Below are 6000 nucleotides of genomic sequence, written 5' to 3' on the forward strand. Positions count from 1 at the left end.
CCTCCTGTTAATCCGTCTCATGTAAATTTCATTCCTAGTCCAGCTGGAAGACCTGGAGGGTAGAGAACGAATTTTTCTTTCATTTACCCCTAATCCTGCCTGGGCATCTTTGTGCCTGCCTCCCCCAGTTGGCTCCCCAGCTATAAACTGGTGGCCCCCCAGTACTCAGGGTCACAGGCATTGATACGACTTCCTCCCCCAAAATGAGCCCTATCTGTTTCACTGGGCTGTGTCTCCTGAGGGCATGGGTGACATCTCATTCTCACCTCAGCACCTGGGCAGAGGACCCAGGGCTGTGCTTCCTGGCCAAGGCTAGAGATAGGCAGGGAATTTTCCAGAAATAGAAGCTCAACCAAGGAGGCTAAGTACTCCAGTCCATTTCCCACACAGTAGCCGGAGTCATCTTTTCAAAACACAAATCCACCCATATTGCCCCTCGTTTGAAATCCGTCTATAAATCCCCATGACCCTCCCAATTGAGCAGACATACCTTACATGTCTCATGTTGTTATCAAATCTTTAGTTTTTCGGCTTTTCCACTTTCTGCTCCTGAAGCCCTCGAGCCTGTGTTCCTGCCTTATGCAAAGTGCTGCAGTTTTCTCTGACCCCTGAGTGTTGGCTCAGTCTGTTTCCTCAGGAACTCTATCCTTCGTCCCCACCCTGCTTGGCTATGCCTACATGTCCTGCTAAGTTTGGAAACACTTCTCCTGGGAGGCCTGACCTGCCCCTCAGCCTGGGACACTCCCCTCACTCCATCTCCCTTGGTCCCCAACCCCGACCAGTTGTAGAATTTTCCACACTTCCAAGTCTTCCCTGGGAATAGGAAGGAGGTGCTTACAGTTGCTTTAGGAATCAGTAGAGACTATCCCGTAGAAGTTTTTCAAAAAAAACGGACACTTCTGAATCCCTCTAAATAATGAGCCTGTCTCCCCTCAACACACACACACACACACACACACACACACACACACACACACACAAAGCACGAAAGTTTTCCATCCACTTGAGTCCTCTGCAGCGTCACCAGGGAGACAAGTGGAGCCCTGTAAATCTCTCCCAAGCAGCAATGCCCAGAGACCTCTGCTTCTTGACCCCAACCAACTACTCAGAACAAATGCCACTAAATCCAGGGAACATGCTGCCCTCCCCCACCTGCCATGGTCTCATCATCTGAAAGGGGGGGGCGGGCCCTGATATGCAGACTAGGGTGTGGAGGTTACAACCCAAGCGGGTGCCAAGATGCATCACGGGTCTTCCCCTCATTGGATTATTTTTATGGGGATCAGAACAGATAGAGGCAGTGGACTCCAACTCCTGAGACGACATCACGATAAATTGCCATGGCGGCTCTTCTATGATTTGTAACTAGTAAATCAAACCTATTGAACAATACATTTACTGCAAATTTAAGAAGCTGTTCTTCCATTTTTTTAAGTATATGTGTTAAATCATGTCCGGAGTCATAAAGAATGGAGACAGCTGGGCTCGGTGTGAACAAAAAGCAAACACACGCTTAAAGAAGTTAGTGAATTTCTTGTCCTTTGTTGATGACAGAGTGAATACCCTTCCCGTGCTCTTTGGGGTGCCCCTCCCCACCCAGGCGGACTGGCGTCTTTGAAGTGGTATGTGCGTACCATCTTAACTAATGCCTGAGTCAATTTTGCAAATACAGGCTCAGTGCCAGCAGGTTCCCTCTTTGTTACAGATTCCTGAAGTGGACGAAAAAGGAAACACACAACAGTTTTCTTCGTGAATTACAGCACTGCTTGTGGGGATGAGAGATATGGGGAGGGGGGCAGCTATGGATTGCTTTTCCCTAAGGAGATTCTTTTCTTTTCTCTTCTTTCCTTTTTTTAAGATTTTATTTATTTATGAGAGAGAGAGAGGGAGAGAGAACATGAGTAGGGGGAAGGGGCAGAGGCAGAGGGAGAAGCAGACTCTTTGCTGAGCAGGGAACCCACTGTGGGACTCCATCCCGGGACCCCAGGATCATGACCAGAGCCAAAGGCAGACGCCTAACCGACTGAGCCAGCCAGGCGCTCCAGAAGATTCCTTTCACTTCCATTTAACCCTACTTAAATGTTACTTTGAGTTGGATCGAAGTCTCAACTCCAGATGCACTTTTGACCGGGACACGTGTGTATGCTTTGTCTCATCTGAATCCCCAGTCCCACCTGCGTATTAACAGGGGAGTCCTAGCCCAGAGCCTGGCATTCAGTAAACATTTTAATTGAACTGATTGGTCTTCATCCGCTAACACTAGTTCAACAAACCCTTATTAAACCATTCATTCATTTAACACATACTTATTGAACGTGCACTAATCGCTGTGCTGGGCATACGGTGGTGAGCAAGATAGACACAGGCCCTGCCTTCTTTAGGGCTCAGGGTTTAAAGAGTAAGACAGGCAGTGGATGTGTGCTCTGCGCTGATGTTTAGGCTTGCCAAACCTCTTCTGAGGTCAGTGAAGCCTGAGCGGCAAAGGGAAGCTGGATTTACAAATTCTCAAAACAATCTCATGAGGTAGATCTATTTTTATTCTCATTTCGACGATGAATTGGAGACGAGCATCACATAGCTACGCAGTGATGGGGCTCGTATGTAGGACAGGGCTATGCATGGAGGACTAGGGAAGCACAAGGAGGAGGCACTTGGTGCAGCCGGTGGGGTCAGGGAAAAGGTTCTGGAGAAGACGACATCTGAGCGGAGTCTAGAAAGAGGACAAGGCATTAGCCAAATGACAATGACTGAAGAGTGAGCTCAGTGTATGCCCAAGATGTGGAACCAGAGTGAGGGCACATCAGGGGCTAAGGCTGGGAAGCCAAGCCTAGAAGCCGGACTCTGCCCCGCAGACCACAGGGAGCCACCAGAAGGCTCTGGGCAGTGGCATGGTGCCAGCAGATCTGTGTTAGAAAAATCCACTCTGGCCCAGCAGTGTGGAGGGTGGATTTGAGGAGGACCAGATGGGAGGCTGGGGGACCAATTAGCAGACTAGTGCAGGATTCCGGGAGAGAGAGGGCTTCTGCTGGGGCAGCGGTGGTGGATGGACAAAAGGGAGCACAAGAGAAATAGGTTGGAGGTAAAAATCGGCAGGGCTCTTGACTGCTGGGGCATGGAGCAGCAGAGGAGGGTCCCAGGTCAGGCTGTGCTCCCTGGCCATGTGACTCTACCAATCTAGGGCTGGGCAATGCAAAGCGAGCCAGCTGGGGTGCAGGTGCAGACCTTCCAGGAGGGAGGGCTAGCCACAGTTCTCTCCAGGGGCTCTTTCCAGACGGAGCTGTTTATGCTGGGCTGGAGGAAGCTGTCAGCTGGGGACATTCAAGACCTGTGAGCAATGCAAACCTTCAGAAACAGGCTCGTGTCTCCTTAAAACAAGCTCACAATTCCTTTGGTTGTAGGGGAGTGAGTTTTCAAAATAAGGCCGAACCCATCTCAGCATTGCAGGCCACAGGAACTAGAGGCTTATACAATTGCTGACCTCTTGGGAGATAAGAGGAGAAATTGACGCTTGGGTCTCATCCTCTGCCATTCTTCTCCCCACCCCCTTATTGTCCCCGACATGCACGCACGCGCAGGCGCACACAGGCAGGCATGCATGCGCTTTAACGTCCTAAACTTCTCACCTCCCCCAGACACACCAGGCCCTTTCACACTCCCTCTTTGCACCTGCTGTTCTCTCTGCCTGCAGAGTCCTTCCTCCTTCCCCACTGGGCAAAATGTGTTCCTCCTTCCAGCCCGGTCTAGATGCTGGTCCTCTCTGACGTGCAGCCCCACTGCCCCAAGCAGCCTCATCACGCTTCCCGCTGTCAACTAGCACCTCATGGTGTGTGGCTCTGAGCTCTTCCTCCACCTCCAAGCTCAGCTCCCGAGTCTTATTCATCTTGGCTTGCCTGGCAGCTGCACGAGGTCTGACCATCACCGGTGTCAAAAACTGCTTGTGGAATGAATGAGCACAGCCCCTGGAGGAGGACCAGACCCACCTTCCCCAGAACAGGTCCCAAGTTGCTCACGTCACTGAGAAGGATCATCTCTGTCCTTCAGATTCTCACTGGCTGCGCGGGAAGTAAAGCCCACACACACTCACGTGCACACACACTCACGTGCACACACACACACACCAGATGAGAGTAGCACAGGCAGTGCCTCCATTTGCCCTCAGTTCTACATGAGCTGGTCTGTCATTGGAGCAGGTCTAAAAAATCAGCCTTTATTTTTATCCCCATTTCACAGATGCAGGTTCCACCCTTAGGAAAAGCAATAGTTTTTTGGGGGGGGCTGAGGATCACAGATTTGTTTAACATCTTTGGGGCAAATGAGATTCCCCAGGCTGACGGCAGCTGGCAGGTCCAGATGAAGTCCCCAGAAAGCAAGGCCTTCAGTCATTTGCCTGGTGGCTTATGCAATCACCCTGGGTTTCTGGTGGGTTTCTGGAGCAGGAGGGGACTGACTACCATGACCCAGCTTGTCAGCCTCCCGGGAATCTTCTGCCTCCCCCCTCAGGCTGGCCACCTTGACCCGTCAAAGGCGGTGCTCACAGCAGGGAAATAGCCAAGGGTCAGGAGGGGCGGGAGTTGCCATCATCATTATCATGGTCATTATCATCACCATCGTCATCATCACCAGCATCAACATCGTGAAATTAATAATGAGAGCGGTGACACAGTGACAGCGAGCTCTTGCCTGCCATTTCACATATGCACCAGGTTGTGCTGAGGCCTTATATGCATTCTTATTTTTAAGTGCTTACAGCACTCTTAGGAAACAGACGCCCATTTATCAGATGAGAAAAACCAAGGCCCAGAAAATCCATTAACGTGCTCAAGATCATTAGCCGAGCTGGGATTTGAACCCAAACACTCTGACCCCAGAGCTCCTGCTCTTTGTTGCTACTCTGCTGAGAGGATGCGGAAGGGAATTCTCCTGCTATCCACGGAAGGGTGTGGTACAAATGAGAGGCCACAGAAGGCCCTGCTCATTGCTCTAACTCCCACACCCCTTCCAGGCCTCTCCAGCTCCAGGCAGGGGTGGGTGTCTGCTTCTCGACAGGTTAGAGCCTTGAGGAATCCGGGGATGTACAGATGAATGGGGGTGGGGGTGCTGAGTAGAAGAGTGGAGGCGCCCCCTCTCCCACTCCCCCAGCTCAGTCTCACAGTGATGGCCTTTGGATCGCTGCCTTTCTTCGAAGCCTGGATCACTGCTGTCTGGAGCCTAATCTCCATTCTGGTGGTTTGGGTTGCTATGGTAATTGAATTCACTTAAAGTTGTCTCCGTGCTCTCTGTCTACCTCTTTCTGCCCGTAGCCTGGAAGGGCCCAAGCCCAGAGCTGAGGGCAAGAAGGAGGAGGGCTCGAGGGGCTTGGGAAACCAGCGTGCTTTTCCTGACCCAGAGATCCTCCTCGGAAGCAGAGGAGAGAATCATGGAGAAATTGTTCCTTCCAAGCCTCTCTCCATCTTCCTCTTTGCTGCCCGGCCGCTCTCTGCAGAGACTCTGCAGTTGGGCCATCGCGGCAGGGGCAGACAAACCAGGTGAGTAGGGGCACTCCGAGAGCATCTTCTGGTCCTCAGCCTTTGGTTATTCACTCAACAAATGCCTACCAGGAGCCAACTGTGTTCTCGGCCCTGCTGCTCGTCTGTGGACACAGGGGTCTCTCTGGGGGCAGCACAGGATCCAGGGCCACGGGAAATGCCCCCCCCTGCCCCTGACAGCACGTGTCCATGGGGCCACCAGTATGAGCTATCAGGAGAATGGCCAGCAAGGTGGGGATTGTGGGAAATTCTCCTTTCCTCCTTTCTCTGCCAGAGGGGGCATCATCAGACTGAGCGGCAAGCAGAATGGGACCATCCCTAAGTGGAACCTGAGGGGTAGCCCATGCCCATCTTCTCCACCATGCTAATGCCCGAGAGACTTTGACACGTAATGGTCAAAGACAAGGTGGACGCCAATGTCAGAGGGCTGCCTGAGGAGCGTGTGGGAGGGACCCTCCCCCCTGACCACCAGCAC

The 6000-nt window shown here is 52.0% G+C and overlaps 1 protein-coding gene across 2 annotated transcripts in view; it reads right to left on the reverse strand.

Moving 5' to 3' along the window:
* KCND3 (potassium voltage-gated channel subfamily D member 3) overlaps positions 1–579 on the reverse strand; it is a 227030-nt gene extending 226451 nt beyond the window's left edge. For both annotated transcript variants that reach the window (XM_087866171.1, XM_045801503.2), the window contains exon 1: positions 491–579. The gene's annotated coding sequence lies outside the window, so the exon portion shown is untranslated. The remainder of the gene's footprint in view (positions 1–490) is intronic.
* Between the last annotated feature and the right edge of the window lie 5421 nt (positions 580–6000).

Source organism: Ursus americanus, chromosome 12 (genome assembly GCF_024610735.1).
Source record: "Ursus americanus isolate L20-20 chromosome 12, mUrsAme1.1.p, whole genome shotgun sequence".
Lineage (NCBI taxonomy): Eukaryota > Metazoa > Chordata > Mammalia > Carnivora > Ursidae > Ursus > Ursus americanus.